We start from the raw sequence: 16,752 nt of genomic DNA, 5'->3' as shown, positions 1-16,752 counted from the left end.
TATTGTCCCATTCTGTCATTAACTTTTATTTTTCTTTTAGCAATTCCACACTTATGCCTAAACTTTCAGATTTTTCCAATTCTCTCAGACATTCCCAATAAGCACTTAAACTTTTGACTGTTGGTGTAGCTCAATTGTGAGTTTATTATTTGTCACGGAATTGAATTGGATAATCTGCATTTATGCTATAATTTGAACAAATTAATTTTACATAGCTTTGATGAGCATCCTTTAATTTATATTTTAAACTATCAACACTATACCAATATACACTTAGTGGATGAAAGCCAGTGGGAGTATATATTATTTGGAGTTCACCTACCAGGACTAAGTAATGCTCTATCATTTATGTCTGGAGTAGTGCTTTTACTTAATTTATGCAATGTTGTATTGAAACCAAAACTAAAACTTACCATGACTTTGTACTTGGTAGGTTTTCCCCTCCTAGACTTCAATTATTTTAATTGTTTTGAAATAATTCTATAATTCTGCCCATGACAGAGTGGAGGCCATTTGTAGTGTTTATTGTTATTAAATGTTTTTTTTTTCCATTAGAGAAAAAAAGTGTTAGTAATGACAGGTGTTTTGCTGTATTAAAATACAGGGATTTTTGCTCGCTTCAGCAGCACATATACTAAAATTGGAGCAATACAGAGATTAGCATGGCCCCTGCGCGAGGATGACACACAAATTCATGAAGCATTCCATATTTTAAAAAATAAAATAAAATACAGGGATTTATTCAACTTAACATATTGCTTTTTAACTGTATGTTACAAACTTGATCTTGGAGCTCCAGTGGAATTCCATGCTTTCCTTCTCTACAATGCAGAGGGCAGGAGAATTTTACTTCCTTAGTGGAGAGCAGTATTTGAGTTTAAATCCTTGACTCTGATACAAGAGAATTGTGTGTGTGGCCATAGCTGTGCATATTTTTTTTCCCTCATTTTTTTAGCCATAGCCACTCTTTCATATGAAACATTTGGAACTAAAATGCAAAATTATGAAATTAATATAAGGCTTAGCTTTCAGGTCCATGTGAAAGGCTGTTTATTTTTATTCATTGAACAGAAGTGGAAAGTTTAGATTTTTTTTTGCTTTGAGATAAACTGCCTAACTTCTTACCTGTATTTTTTTTTCTTTTTTTTCTTTTCTTTTTTTTTCTTACCTGTATTTTTATTCATTCGATAATCTTTACCATTGTAAGGTTTTTTTAAAAAAAAATTATATAAGTATAGTATAGTTTTAAAATTAGAATAATGGGTCATCGTCCCCTTTTTGAAAGCTTTGGCTTACATAAGGGAAATCACATTTAATTAGCTCTTCCAGTCACGCAGTTTAAAAAGGTCAGAAAGAAATTGAGCGTATGCGTGTTTGTGTCATTTTCTTAAATACAGTTTTTATTTATGCACTTTTCTGTGCTGCAGTGCATGGCAGAGATAGGAGCATTGTAGCATGCAAGAAATAATTAGGTGCATCCCCTTTTTGTAATAAATAGGTTTCCAAACATTAGTATGAAAATTTTTTTTGTAAATTTCATCATATTTCATATACACAATAATGAATGTGTATAGGAATTCGGTTAGGGAATTCTTTTAACCTGTGAGTCATCCTTCTGTTGTGTTATTGTCCCCTGAACTATATGTTTTTTAGATTTGACTTTTCATGTATGTAAGAATGAGGTCTCTTGTGAAGAACATACTTGCATGGGGATCAGACTCATATCAAATTATTGAAAAGCTGCTATGTGTGAAATAAGATTTGAGGAATTAGAACATTTAACTTAATGAGAATTGTTATCAGCTAATTTTTATTAGCTTTTGGATGTGATTTCCTGATCCCCTCAAAAGTTTTCTAAGGGGTAGCCAGGGATGAAAGGGTGGATACCTTCTTTTTATTGCCTCTTCTAAATCTTTTCTGCCTTTCCCTTTCTCAGTTTAGTAATTCACATCTTATTCTGTTTAAAACCACACAAGTGAGGTTAAACATGTTTTCACCATGCCAAGAGGCAAGTGAGTGGCTAGGGAGGGGAGTGAGAAGTAGTTACTGGACATTTGACTAAATTGATGGATCAATTGTAAGCATTGTGGTTTTGTTGATAAGCTTTAGGTGATTTTGGAAGGCTAGTTAGGGGAGTTAAAAAGTGGAACTAAATAAATATGAGGTGTTCTTAGCAATATATTTATGTATTGTTTACAAATTGAGATATAATTCACATACCATGAAATGTATCATTTTAAAGTATATAAATCTGTGGGTTTTAGTATACTCACAGAGCTATGTAACCATCACCACTAAATGTTCTAATTCTAGAACATTTTCATGTACCCCATACTCATTTGAAGTAACTCCTCATTCCTCCCTTACCCATCTCCTGACAACCATTAATCTACTTTCTGTCTCTAGGGATTTGCCTATTCTGGACATTTCGTATAAATGGAAACATGTGGCCCTTGTGTCCATCTTCTTTCACTTAGCATAATGTTTCAAGGTTCATCTATATCGTAGCATGGATCAATACTTCATTCTTTTTATTGCTGAATAATATTCTATTGTATGGATGTACCACATTTTGTTTATCTATTTCTCTTTTGATGGACATTTGTGTTATTTTTACTTTTTGACTGTTGTGAACAATGCTGTTATGAACATTCATGTACAAGTTTTTGTGTGAACATAGGTTTTTCATTTTCTTGGGTATATACCTAGGAATGAAATTCCTGGTCATATGGTAACACCATGTTTAACTTTTTGAGGAACTGTCATACTATTTTTCAAAGCAGGTGAACCATTTAGTATTCACACTGACAACATATAAAGGTTCCAATCTCTTCACATCCTCCCCAACAATTATTCCTTGTCCTTTTTTTTTTTTTTTTTTAAGTAATAGCATCCTGGTCGGTGTGAGTTAATATCTCACTGTGATTTTGATTTGCATTTTCCTAATGACTAATGATGTTGAGCATCTTTTCATGTGCTTATTGATTATTTATATACCCTCTAGGGAGAAAGGTCTATTCAAATCCTTTGACCATTTTTAAAAAATGGATTTTTTTAATTGTTGAATTTTAAGAGTTCTTTATATATTCTGGATACTGAACTTTATCAGATATATGATTTGCAAATATTTTCTCTCAGATGAAGGGGTTGTCTTTTCATTTTCTTAATGATATCATTTGCAGCATACAAGTTTTAACTTTTGATGTAGTCCAATTTATTTTTTCTCTTGTCTTTTGTGCTTTTAGTATTGTATCTTAAAGAACTCAAGGTAATGAAGATTTACTCTTCTATTTCCTTCTAAAATTTTTATTATATTAGCTCTTACTTTCAGGTCTCTGATCCATTTTGAGTTAATTTTTTATATATGGTGTGAGGTAGGGGTCCAACTTCATTCTTTTGGAGGTGGATATACAGTTGTCACTGTATCATTTGTTGAAAAGACCATTCTTTCCACCATTGAGTGGTATTGGCATACTTGTCAAAAACTGGATGACCATAGATTTGTGGGTGTATCTGGATTCTCAATTCTTTTCCATTGATCTACATGTGTACTCTTATGCCAAAACCACATAGAAGACTGTAGCTTTATAGTAAGTTTAGAGATCAGGAAATATGAGTTCCTCTTCTTTTACAAGACTGTTTTGGCTATCTGGGTTTCTTGCATTTCCATATGAATTTTAGGATCAGCTTGTCCATTTCTGCAAAAAAGGCAGTTGGAATTTTGATAGGGATTGCATTGAATCCGTAGATCAATTAGGGGAGTTTTTCCATCTTGACAATACTAAGTCTTCCGATCAATGGACACAGGATGTCTTTCCGTTTATTTAAGTCTTCTTTAATTTCTTCCAATGTTTTATAGCTTTCAGTGTACAAGTCTTGTGCTTCTTTGATTTAATTTATTCTTAAGTGTTTATTCTTTTTGATGCTATTGTAAATGGAATTGTGTTCTTAATTTCTTTTTCAGATTGTTCATTGCTAGTGTATAGAAATACAACTGATTTTTGTATATTGATCTTGTATCCTATAACCTTGCTGAACTTGTTTGTTAGTTCTAATCGTTTTTTGAGGATTTTTTTTATTGTTTTCTATATATAAGATAATGTCATATGCAAAGAGAGATAGTTTTACTTTTTACTTCCCTTTTTTTCCTCTCTTGCCTAATTACCCTGGCTAGAACTTCTAGTACAATGTCAAATAGGAGTTGTGAGAATGGACATCCTTTTCTTTTTCCTGATCTTAGAGGGAAAGCTTCTAGTCTTCCGCTATTAAGTATAATGTTAGCTGTGGGTTTTTCATAGATGCCTGCGATCAGGTTGAGGAACTTGTATACCTAGTTTGTTAAGTGTTTTTATCATGAAAGGGTGTTGGATTCTAACAATGTGTTTTAATGAAGAGATGGGCAGATTTTCTTGTGAGTTGAGTTCTTGTACTATCTGTGTCAGGAAATAATTTTCTTGAAGCGAGTTTCTAAATCTATACAAGATGCTAATCAGGTTGAAGCCAAAGAAGTGCTTCTTGATGGTTTTTACAGTTTGTCAATTGATACACATTTAATGGTTTCTAAGACTATTAAACTGACTCTCTTCATTAACCCAAGTTAATTTGAGTTTGTGTTCACTTGCCTGAAGATACAGAGACACACAGACACTAGAGATAATTTGTTTCTGTTGGTTGGTTTATTTTAGTGCCTTTTTATTACCTGACTTTTTGCTTCTCAGACTTAGATATTACAGGAATACTAGGAGAATGCCAGAGGGTGTGGATAAAGGCGGACTGTATCTCCCTGAACAGTCGGATTAGTGCTGTTGCAATTTTCTTCTTCTGCCTATCTTGGGGATACCTTGGTAGAAAAGCTTGAGAACCAGCTTCCTGGAATTGGGTTTCCTAGTGTGTTTGTCTGCATCTTTTCATAGTACTTACAGGAAGTGCAAGTATCACTGAATTACTGGGATGGGGAAGAAGCCATCTCAAAAACAGCACCTGATAGTTAATTAACCTGCAGCATTGTTGCAGGAAAGGCTTTTTTAAAAATTATTATTCTTATTTTTAATCCCTTGTGTGCACGTAGTAGGAGCTTTTGCCTGACTTCCGGGCTGGGCCCTGTGGGGCACACAGGGATGACCATCAGCTGCCCTTGCCCTGGCAGATGCCTTTTGAAAAAACCCTCCCGTTCTGCTCAGAAGACCTATTCTGAGCTTCCTTTACACAAATACTAAGCCCAGATTTTTTAATGTAACCCTAGCCATGAATATAATCATTCTGAAATTCCTCTAAGAAATTATGTCAGTAAAATAACTGGTGAAAAGTTCAATGTTATTTGTAAACAACGCTTCCCCAAATGGTTTGGGAGATCACCTGCAAGGTCAAGTTTTCAAGCCTGACTATCTTTTAATGGACAGAGCTCCACTGGAATTTTTTTTTCATGAGTAATATTGCTAATGTAGTATTTGACTGAATACTACAGTTCTCTAATTTTGTACATATGCCCCAAGGGCCTTTGGTTAATGGCTACATTTTTAATAAATCCCATGAATGTGCTGGGTGAATATTAATAATCTTCAATGGAAATGCAAGTATCAAACCTAATGGAGTTATGATCCTAGATCCTAGCTCCAGGTGCGGTTGTGATTAGCCACAGGTACAAGAGTGAATGGTCCTGTGGACGAAAGCAGTGGCTGGTTGAGGTGTTAGGAGTGTGAGCAACACAGGAAGGCCCAGTGTACAGTAGAGCGGGGAGCAGTGGGCTGAGGCGGGGGTGGGACTGAAAAAAAAAAGAAGCAGTGGCTGGTTTGTGGCTGTCTTTAGAGGTGCAAGTGTTTGAAGCCAGTGGTATGTTGGGTTAATTAGTAAATAAGCAGGTTTCTAGATCCCTTCAAACAAAGGAGCGCTTAACTTGGTATTTACACTTACCACTCCTTTTTTCCCACCCTCTGCTGTTAACCAATGTCAGGACATTTTTGCAAAGAATCGAAAACTTGAGGGTGCTGGGTGCTTTCTGCCTGTTTCTGTAGGAATTGGCAGGAGGCTCCACAACCAGATGATGCCTGACATCACTGTGGAAGTGGAATTTAGGGGTTGTGAACCTTTCTGGTTACTCTGTGTATTCCTCTTTTGATGGAAACTACCATTTTTCCATCCACAATCTTAAATTCCTTTTGTTCATATGCCATCAAGGATGAGGTTACCAAAATGTTTTGCTCTTAAATTTTCCAAATTTGGGATATTATTTGTCATTATTGTTATTATTTATTCAGTTACATGGTCTAATTTTTTGAACCCCATTTTGTTTTTCTTATGTTGATCTAATTTGGAAATGTAATAAGCAATTCCTGCTGAACTTCCTTTAGAACAATATTTTTCTAGAGTATTTGATTAAAGTATTAGGTGAAAATAATTAGAATATTTTTTCTTGTTAATATCACCGGGACTTTGACAGAGGAAATGAATGCAGTAATTGTCAAACTTAAAAAAAAAATTTACCTTGTCATTAGTTTACCTTTGTATTTAAGCGTAATGAATACTGTCAGTTTACATTTTTTTTTTGCGGTACACTGGCCTCTCACTGCTGTGGCCTCTCCCGGCGCGGAGCACGGGCCCCGGACACGCAGGCCCAGCGGCCATGGCTCACGGGCCCAGCCGCTCCGCAGTATGTGGGACCCTCCCGGACCGGGGCACGAACCCGTGTCCCCTGCATTGGCAGGCGGACTCTCAACCACTGCGCCACCAGGGAAGCCCGTAAGGAAAACATTTTAATGTGAATACAGTTAGTAATCAGATTTTTTCACTGAATGTCATTGCATCAAACTATTCAATAATTTAAAATACTTTAAGTTTTTGGACTGTAAGACTGTAAGTGTTTGGACTAGAGCAGAAATCTGGGGTATATTTTTTCCACTTTATGTAGTATTAATCATTTTTTCTCTTTTAGGGCCCCAAACTGATGGCTTACATGTTAATGCACCGAATGGCCTATGACAGATTTGTATTATCTCTCATTTTATACAGCCATTGACTGGAAATATCCAAAGATAAATGGTTGCACTGTTTCTAACTTGAAAGTAAAGAATAGATCTACTTTTGTAAAGGTCACAGAATGTAGATTTTAAAAAATATATTATATATAGCAAGTTATGGATTATATTCCATTTAAATTATTTATGTAAAGGTGTGTCTGTTTTGCCCAAAAAGTACCTTATACATTCAGTCTATTTTTTTTTAACTTGCTTTTTAATTAATGAATTTATTTATTTATTTTTGACTGTGTTAGGTCTTTGTTTCTGTGTGAGGGCTTTCTCTAGTTGCGGCAAGCGGGGGCCACTCTTCATTGTGGTGCGCGGGCCTCTCACTATCGCAGCCTCTCTTGTTGCGGAGCACAGGCTCCAGACGCGCAGGCTCAGTAGTTGTGGCTCACAGGCCTAGTTGCTCCGCGGCATGTGGGATCTTCCCAGACCAGGGCTCGAACCCATGTCCCCTGCATTGGCAGGCAGATTCTCAACCACTGCGCCACCAGGGAAGCCCACATTCAGTCATTTTTATATCACAATAGTTTAGATTTATGTTAAAAAAAATGATAGGAAAACTTTTTATTTGATGTATTTTAAAAATTTGCTTTTGCTCAGTAAACTCATCACCTCACTATCCCTCATGAAACCAAGTCCTCTCTAGTTAAGAATAGCTTGAATTTTGGTGCACATTTTTGCTATTTTCAGACCAAGTTTGAAGTAGCCTTATATCAAAGGTAGCCTTATGTGGAGAGCCTTATTGCAAAGATTTTAGAGTATTTAATTTCTAGTATTTTTTCTAGCATTCAGAATCTTGGGTATTTCTGGACATATAAGAACTTTGAGAAGAGTTCTCTATTTAGTTTTTGGTGAAATTTGTTAAGTACATTGAGAATGTCCTTACACTTTTTGACATTTGTATTTATGTTAGGTAAAGTTATACCTCAGTTTTTCTGTTGAATTTTGTACTATCATATGATAAAGTTCACCAATGAATAAATTGTTATGTATGTATGTGATAAAGATACTTGCCTTAAAATAGAGCACTCCTGTTTTGCAAACAGTCTACAGTCAAATCGTCTTTCCAGTTACTAATATTTCTGTGCGCCTGGTGAATGCAGGCCTGATTAAGTCCATGAAGGTAGGAAAGAAGATGAATATCTTTTCATTGTTAATAATCTGAACCTGGATTAAAAAGTATCTTGGACATGTAAAGATTTTATGGAAAATATAATATGAGTGTTGTGTGGTGTTTACTCCTAAAGATAGCAAATGACTGAACAGATAAAATGTCCGTTGGTTTTAATCATTATTTTCATTGACCCTATTCTCAGTAGGAGTAGTGATTCAAAAATGTGTGTATGTCAGTTGTACCATATGGTCTATACTTCTGCTGTGTATACATAACTACTGCTAATTGTCATCGTTAATGGCCATTGCCTTTATCATAGAGGGATCAGATATACTATCAGCCAATAGAGAGGGTAATTTGGATAGTAAAGATTGTATCATAGTTTGGGATTTAAGGTAATAATTTAATTGTTTAGAAGCTCTTTTAGGAATGATGGTTTAAATGGACATCACTTTTATCTTCTAATAAAAAGATTCTTAAAATCAGCTCCATTTATGTGGCATAATTTTGTTTTCTACTTTAATATGGGATTAGTAAAGTATGCAATCATATGGGTCATAGCTTTTCTGATTCGGCTATGTGACTTACATATTTATGTCAAATCTTTAATAGTACCTATAAACGTGCGTCAAATATTTAATTAATTAGTGGTTCCTTTAGTCCCTAAGGAAATAATATTTTATTTAAAAATAACTTTGTTATTATATACATATGTTGTATGTACATCTGAAAAAAATCTGTACAGCTTGACCATTTGAATAGTTAATAAATTTTGACTTTGAGAACCACCTACAGCTGATACTAAATACATGTTCCTGTCTGGTGTGTTGACTTCACTGTAATTAGTGAATTAGTGTAATTCGTTCTTGGTAGACTTATCTCCCTTTTGTTTTGAACCTAAACTTCACTTTGCAATAAACCAATGGTGGATGAAGCACAAAAGGTGTCTCCTGGCTGTGACGGTGCCTCTCATGGTCACGAGGCTTTGAATCAATCATTTGACCTTCTTCTGACCTGCTTTCACTTTCTCCCTTTTAACTACTCTTCTCTGTGGTAAGAACATAAGTAATTATGTGAGGTAAGTTTCCAGTCGATGATGATGGGTACCTGGAGGCACGTAATATGTGTTGAGTTGAATAAAAAGTCTTGGACATTGAACCTTCTAAATGCCATACTTGTTTAGAGTATGTTCTCAGTGATACAGATGCCTGCCAGACCCTTTCAGTTTTCCTAGTGAAAAGGCCACATGACCCTCTCCAACTCCCCTCTTACCCCATGTCTCTCTCCTCTGTGTGATCCCTGCCCACACCCCACACCCACAACTTCCAGGAGAAAAGGGAGTCCAGATTTGACCTCCTTGTACTCCAGTGGCCCCTCTGACTTGGATGATGCTCTAGCCCCACTGGCAGAAGCACTTTGCTCTGGTACCGCCAACAGCTTGGTGGAGTCATCCCCAGGATGGAGGCCAGCCAAGACTCAGGCCAGGATTTCCTGAGGGCAGAGGCCCTGCTTTTTCTGATTGTCTCAGCAGGCTCTAGCAATGGGCTTAATTGTGAAGCTTACCCCTCCAGGAGCCAGATGCAAGGACTTCTGAGGGTAGAGAAATAGGTACCTTCCTGGACAGCTCTTGAGCCTAGTTTGAACACCTCATTCCATGGTCTCTGTTGACCGAGGGGAGAAAGTCTAGTCAGCCTGAGTGCTGAGGTGAGGTTTCCTTTGCTTTATTGCTATTAAAGTTATTGCTTCAAGAGCTGGGCATAAACTATAAAAACAGTGGGGATCCCGAGAAATGTGTTGATAATTGCATCTGAGATAAGAATCCATTCATCAGGTAACACTTATGTGTTGTTAATCAGAGTGATGATTTCTAAGCCACAGGGTTTGCTTCTCAACTGAGCTTTTATGTTTTATTTTTGGAACTAATCAGGTTTTTGTTTTCGTCTAAGGGAAAATAATAGCAAATGTCAGACTGAACATTATATGGTTGGCTTATTCCTCACAAATTTAAAAGAATTACAAGCCAGTGTGCATGGTTGAAAGTTTAGATATCTGTCTGAGAAGACAATGTTTCAGAAGAATTTTCAGAGTTTTTTTTTCTTCCCTATCTTTCATTGATGTCTCAAGTTGACAAGGTGGTAGATATATCACTCAGAAGTTCCATCATCTCCATCTTCTTGACATCTTAGGCAGGGTCTGTGAACGTACCTCTTCATTTGTTTAGGCTGTGAATACAGTGAGGGTCGGATGAATTTTTGGCCAAAAATGGGTTTTGGCACTCTGCTATTAGAGTAATGTAACCTTTTCAAGGCCAAGGAATTTATGTGTGTGTGGGTGGTCCTTCTGTCTGCTGAAAATGTTGAAGTAAGTGTTTCGACTTTGCTCAGTTCTGAAGAATTTGTGGAGCTTGAGGTCTTGAGCCAGAGGGATCTGAGGAAAGACAAACTTTACTTAGGCAGCAAGTTCTCTTATTGGAGCTCTGTAGGAGAGATTGGACACATCTTAAAAATGACCTGATTTTTCAAAAATGTATAAAAGTATAATCCACATACTAGAACACATAGGAAACTGGAAGAGAAGAAATAAGCACATGGTTCCCTATCAGTGTAACAAATTATTGTTGTTTCTTGGCTTTATTTTCTTCTTTTTGCCTCATTTCTCTCTGTGCTCTGCTCTAGACACACATGTGGAAGACGTGCCCCAGCCTTGAAGAGCTCCCAGTGGGGAAAGTGACCAGTAATAAAACATTAAAGAGGTCTAGGGGTAGGATAAAGGTTATGAAATGGCTGCTGTGGATCCTGGAGGATGGTCACCTCATTCAGCTCAGGAGTCTAGGAAGGTTTCCTGGAGGAGTGATTTTTTTTTAAATCTATTTATTTTTATTTTTGGCTGTGTTGGGTCTTCGTTTCTTTGCGAGGGCTTTCTTTAGTTGTGGCAAGCGGGGGCCACTCTTCATCGCCATGCACGGGCCTCTCACTATCGCGGCCTCTCGTTGCGGAGCACAGGCTCCAGATGCGCAGGCTCAGTAGTTGTGGCTCACGGGCTTGGTTGCTCCGCGGCATGTGGGATCTTCCCAGACCAGGACTCGAACCTGTGTCCCCTGCATTGGCAGGCAGATTCTCAACCACTGCGCCACCAGGGAAGCCCAAGGAGGGGTGATTCTTAAATTCAGTTCAGGGAGATAGGCCCTTAAGGATTTGCAACACTTAGAGGGTTTAGAACGCACCAAAGCAAGAGAACGTGGCTTGTTCTGGCCATTTCACTCGGTCAGCTAGCACACAGAGGAGTGTGTGAGGGGTGCAGTAGGGTGGGTAGAGGCCAGATTAGGAAAGGCTTTATGTGCCAGCCAAGGAGGTGAGCTTTACCCTACAGGCACAGAGCCATTGAAGGATGTAAGTCAGGGGAATGGCATGGCAAGGTTTGTCCTTAAGGAGGATCGCTGGGAATTCCCTGGCGGTCCAGTGGTTAGGACTCTGAGCTCTAGGACTGCCGAGCGCCCGGGTTTAGTCCCTGGACAGGGGAACTAAAATCCCACAAGTGCAGCATGGCTGGGGATAAAAAAAAAAACAGGAGGATCGCTCTTTCAGGTAAGTCAAGGGTGGAGAGAGACTGGGAACAGTAGGACCAGTTAGGAAACTATTGTGCTCATCATCCAGGCAGGGAGGAAGTGATGAGAGAGGACCCAGTAGCAAAGAGGAGAGACACAGGGCAAGAGTGAGTAGCTTTTGATGGGAATACAGGAAGTAACCTGGATTCTGCTCCCAGAGACTGACAAGTGGGGCAAGGGGAGGAAAGGACTTTGAGGGGCCCAGCAGGGAGGTGGGGATGTTAAATGACTCCCAACAATCAGGTGAGTGGAGAACTGAAAAGTAGTCATTGGATTCAGCAACTCGGAGCTCTAGGTGGCTCAGCTGAAATTTAATCCTAGGTCTTCTCAGACTAAATCCTCATTTTATATAGATTGCCCCATGGTAGTAAGGTGATCTCCAGTTACTACTGACCAGCAGCCTGAGCTCTTAGGAGTTGAGATGGCTTTGAAATCACTTCTGGGATTTAGCCCCGAAGCACATGATTGCTGTCTGGTCTTTTCAGTGCCATCGTTGGTTAGTTGTGAGTAGTTATTTATTCTCTTGCAGCTGCATCCAGCAAGCCCAGCACATGAACTAAATGGGAGATCTTCCTGCTAGTCAAAGGGCTGAAAGTGTAAGTTGCATTGAGTAGAAGATGGAAGTAGTTGGGCACTAAGCCCAGGCTTTCCAACTCTGATTCAGCAAACCTTTGATTCAAAGTTTCCATTTCCCTGAACCTAACCTTTTCCAAGATATCAGGAAGCACCATTTGAACTTTATTCTAATCACCTGGGAAATTACAGCACATGAGAATGTCCTGTGGGCCTGTCAGGAGCAATGTTAACACAGTTTGAACAGCGGAAATCACAGTAGCATTTTCAGTTAAAAAACAAAGGGCAGTTCCACACGGGTGGCATTTTACTACAAATGATGCAGCTGGAACTGAGTATATTCTTAATCACATTTAGACTCTGGGGTGTGGTACTATAACAAGCTTCAGCTTTGTTCAAAAGGGACTGTTATTACTAATAATCATTAATCATTATGAGCCATAAAATCTGATCCAGAAGAATATGAGGAAAAAAGTGATAGTATTATGTGCAAGAGTCTCATTTAGTGATATATGGTTTCCAGCAGTGTGATTTTAATTTTTAATAAATGCTCTTCTTCATTTATGGATGTTCTGTGGCTGACCGACTAGTGGAACCACCCTGAGCTTTTACTAATAATTTTTTTGTGTGTGTGTGTGGTACGCGGGCCTCTCACTGTTGTGGCCTCTCCCGTTGTGGATCACAGGCTCCGGACGCACAGGCTCAGGGGCCATGGCTCACGGGCCTAGCCGCTCCGCGGCATGTGGGATCTTCCCGGACCGGGGCACGAACCCGTGTCGCCTGCATTGGCAGGCGGACTCTCAACCACTGCGCCACCAGGGAAGCCCACTAATAATTTTTAAAAACACATTTGCAGTGATTCGTTAGGTTTCTTGTTAATCCCCCTTCTGATCAAAAGGAACTATTTATTTTTAAAAACCCTTATTAGTTTTTTAAATTGCATAAAAATTATTGTAACTAAATAATTTTGGAATATAAAAAATGAAGAGTAAAGGTTTTCTCTCTTCCATATTGAACCCAACAGGCACCAACTGATAGTGGTTTTTGTGTAATGTTTCAGGCTTTTTTCTATCATAGCATGTTTTTGGCTGCTACTAGATCAAAAAACACAGTGACAATAGCCACAAAGATGGACACAACTCAAATGTCTATCAGCAGATAAATGGATAAACAAAATGTGGGGTATATACACACACAGAGACGCACACAAATGGAATATTACTGAGGCTTAAAAAGGAATGAAATTCTGATATATGCTACAACATAGATGAACCTTGAAAACATTATACTAAGTGAAGTAAGCCAGATGGAAAAGGACACATATTGTATGGTTCCACTTATGTGAGATACCTGGAATACACAAATTCATAGAGACAGAAAATAGAGCAGAAGTTACCAGGAGCTGTGGGTGGAAGAATGGGGAATTATTGTTTAATGGGTATAGATATGTTTCTGTTTGGAATGGTGAAAAAAGTTCTGGAAATAAATAGTGGTGATGACTGTACAACATTTTGAATGTACTTAATGCCACTGAATTGTACACTTAAACAATGGTTAAAATGGTAAATTTTATGTGTATTTTACTGTGATAAAAAAGAAAAGCACAGTGACTATGTAATTTTTGCATCTACTCTAAACACTTAGAAGTTATTTAAAATGTGATACAACATATTTTTAAAATGTGGTTATACTTGACAGCTTGAAGTTTGTATCCGTCACCTTGGACTAAGTTATGCAGTGATAACCAACACCCCCCAAATCTTCATTTCTTACCACTACAAAGGCTTGTTTTTTGCTCATGTTGCATGTCTTTCACAGGTTGGCTACGATTCTATGCCATATCCTCTTCATTTCAGGATCCAGGATGAAGGCATGGTCCCTGCCTGGGATGTTGCTATTCTTGTGTCAGAGGACAAAGAGAAGATGGTGGAAGCACTCAGATCCTTAGAGCGTCTACTCAGAAGTGTCACACTTCTTTTTTTTTTTTTTTTTGCGGTATGCGGGCCTCTCACTGCTGTGGCCTCTCCCGTTGCGGAGCACAGGCTCTGGACGCGCAGGCTCAGCAGCCATGGCTCAGGGGCCCAGCCGCTCCGTGGCATGTGGGATCTTCCCGGACCAGGGCACAAACCCGCGTCCCCTGCATCGGCAGGCGGACTCTCAACCACTGCGCCACCAGGGAAGCCCAGTCACACTTCATTTTAATCCACATTTTTACTGACAAAGCTAGTCACTTGACACCCAGCCTGACATTATTGGGGTGAGAAAATATAATCCTCCTATAGGGAGGGGCAGTGGATATTTGGGAGCAATAATACAATTACCTTAGGTTTGTAACTAGAAATATGACATCTGTCTGTGGCCATGGGAGGAACGGAAGGCATCTGTACATGTGAGACCTCACTGAGCTGGTGAAGGGTCTGGAATCACACTATCCAAATGGGGCAAAAACCCTGAGCCCTAATGTGAGGTCTAGCTCAGATCTCCGTACCTGCTTAGGCTGGATCATAGCACCAGAGAAACCAGTTGACAGGAATGGGCACAGCAGGATAAAATTCCCAAGATAAGCTCTCAAACATAAATTACAAAGCACTTGTGGTCCAACCCTATGGAAGAGAATCAACAATTCCAAGAAATGGGAGAATTTCTATCAGGAGATAGAAATAATAGACCAATTCAAAAGATTTTAAAATAAGTATATTTTAAAATGCTTAGGTATAACAGAGGGATAATTCAGTGGAGTAAGATCTAGAGGCAATGAGACAAGAACAGGTATATGTAAAAAATATAGCCATCAAAATGAAAAACTACTAGGCTGGACACATTCAAAGGAGAATTAATAAAATGGAAAATGGAACTGAGAAAACCTCTTTAAGTTCCAGAAGGAGAGACTAGATAGAATGACAAAGAGGCAATATTTGAAGACAAAACAGGTGAGAATTTTTCAAGATTTAAGAAGGACTCAAGTTATCAGATTGAAAACACTTACTGAATGCTGAGAGAGATTACAAAAAAATAAAGAAGAACAAAACAAAAGAAAAAAGAAAAAGTAAACCAACTACACTTAGAACATTGCAGTTAAACTACAAAATATTAGGAGTAAAGAGTCATCTTAAAAGCTACCAGAGGGAAAGAACAGATTGTCTGGAAAGGAATGACAATCAGAATAACAGTATGCTTCTTCTTAGCACAAATAGTTGCTGAAAGTCAATGAAATAACACCTTCAAAGTACTGAGGGAAAATAATTTGGATGTAGAATTCTATATTCAGCTAACCTATCAATAGTGTGTGTAAAATAGAGATTTTTTAAGACATGAAAAGGCTAAGAGAACTTACTACCAAGACTGGAAGAATTTACAGACCCTCACTGGAAGGACAGCTAAAAACTATGCTTCAGCAGGAATAAAAATGAATCAGAAAAAGAAAGGGCATGATCCCAGAAGTAAAGGAGAAAAAAAAGAAATTGGTAAACCATGTTGGCGAACTTTGAATGGAATAATTATTATTATAGCAACAGGTTTTTGTGTGTGTGTTTAAAGGCAAGCTATTCTTCACTGGAAGAATAGAAATGGAATATAGCTTCTTAATCACTAGAAGAAGAAAAATGGAATAAAAATGTTGTCAGTTCAATAGACAGCAGGAGAGAGAGAAAAGCAAAGAAAAAGTATAGTAAATAGAATAAAAACAAGATGGCAAATATACACCCAAATATATCAGTAATCATAATTAATATGCTGAGGTTAAATTCCTCTATTAAAAGCAGAGATTCTTTTTTTGGATTTTGAAAAATCCAGCTACATACTGTTTTTAAGAAATACTTCTAAAAAACTTGATATGGAAAGGTTAAAAATAAAGGAATGGAAAAAGACATTCCAGATTCCACTGAGGGAGAGAACTGGGTAGCTGGTAGCTTCCATGGATGGAAGACATCACTGGATAAGCTATTAAATTTTGAACGATATGAATGTTTTGCTTTCTTCAAAAAAAAAAAAAAAAAAGAAGGCAAAACCCCTCAGTAGCCTAAAGAAAGTTGGCATATAACAATATAATATTATATGTAACAAATATAATAATAATATCAGACCAAAGGAATTAAAATGCGCAAAGGTTATTTTATGCTATTGAAAGAAACAATCTACCAAGAAATTATAAGAACCATATATTTTACACCTTACAAAAGAACATTAAAATATTTAAAGCAAACCTAATATAATTTGACAAATTTACAATCATAATGGGAGATTTAAAAGTAGCTATCTAAAGAATTGATAGATCTTTGTGTTTACAAACACAAACACAAGATATAATGCCAGAAGAAGACCTTATTATTCAATAGTCACACAAAAGATAAAATACTGAATCAGGGTTCCATTCAGGAAACCAAAACCACTCCCAAATATTTCAAAACACAAAGGAATACAAGGAATTAGGAGCTTCCAAATCA

This window comes from Mesoplodon mirus, assembly GCF_964341445.2.
Source record: "Mesoplodon mirus genome assembly, chromosome: 14".
In the NCBI taxonomy this organism is placed as follows: Eukaryota; Metazoa; Chordata; class Mammalia; order Artiodactyla; family Ziphiidae; genus Mesoplodon; species Mesoplodon mirus.
This window is presented reverse-complemented; position numbering follows the sequence as displayed.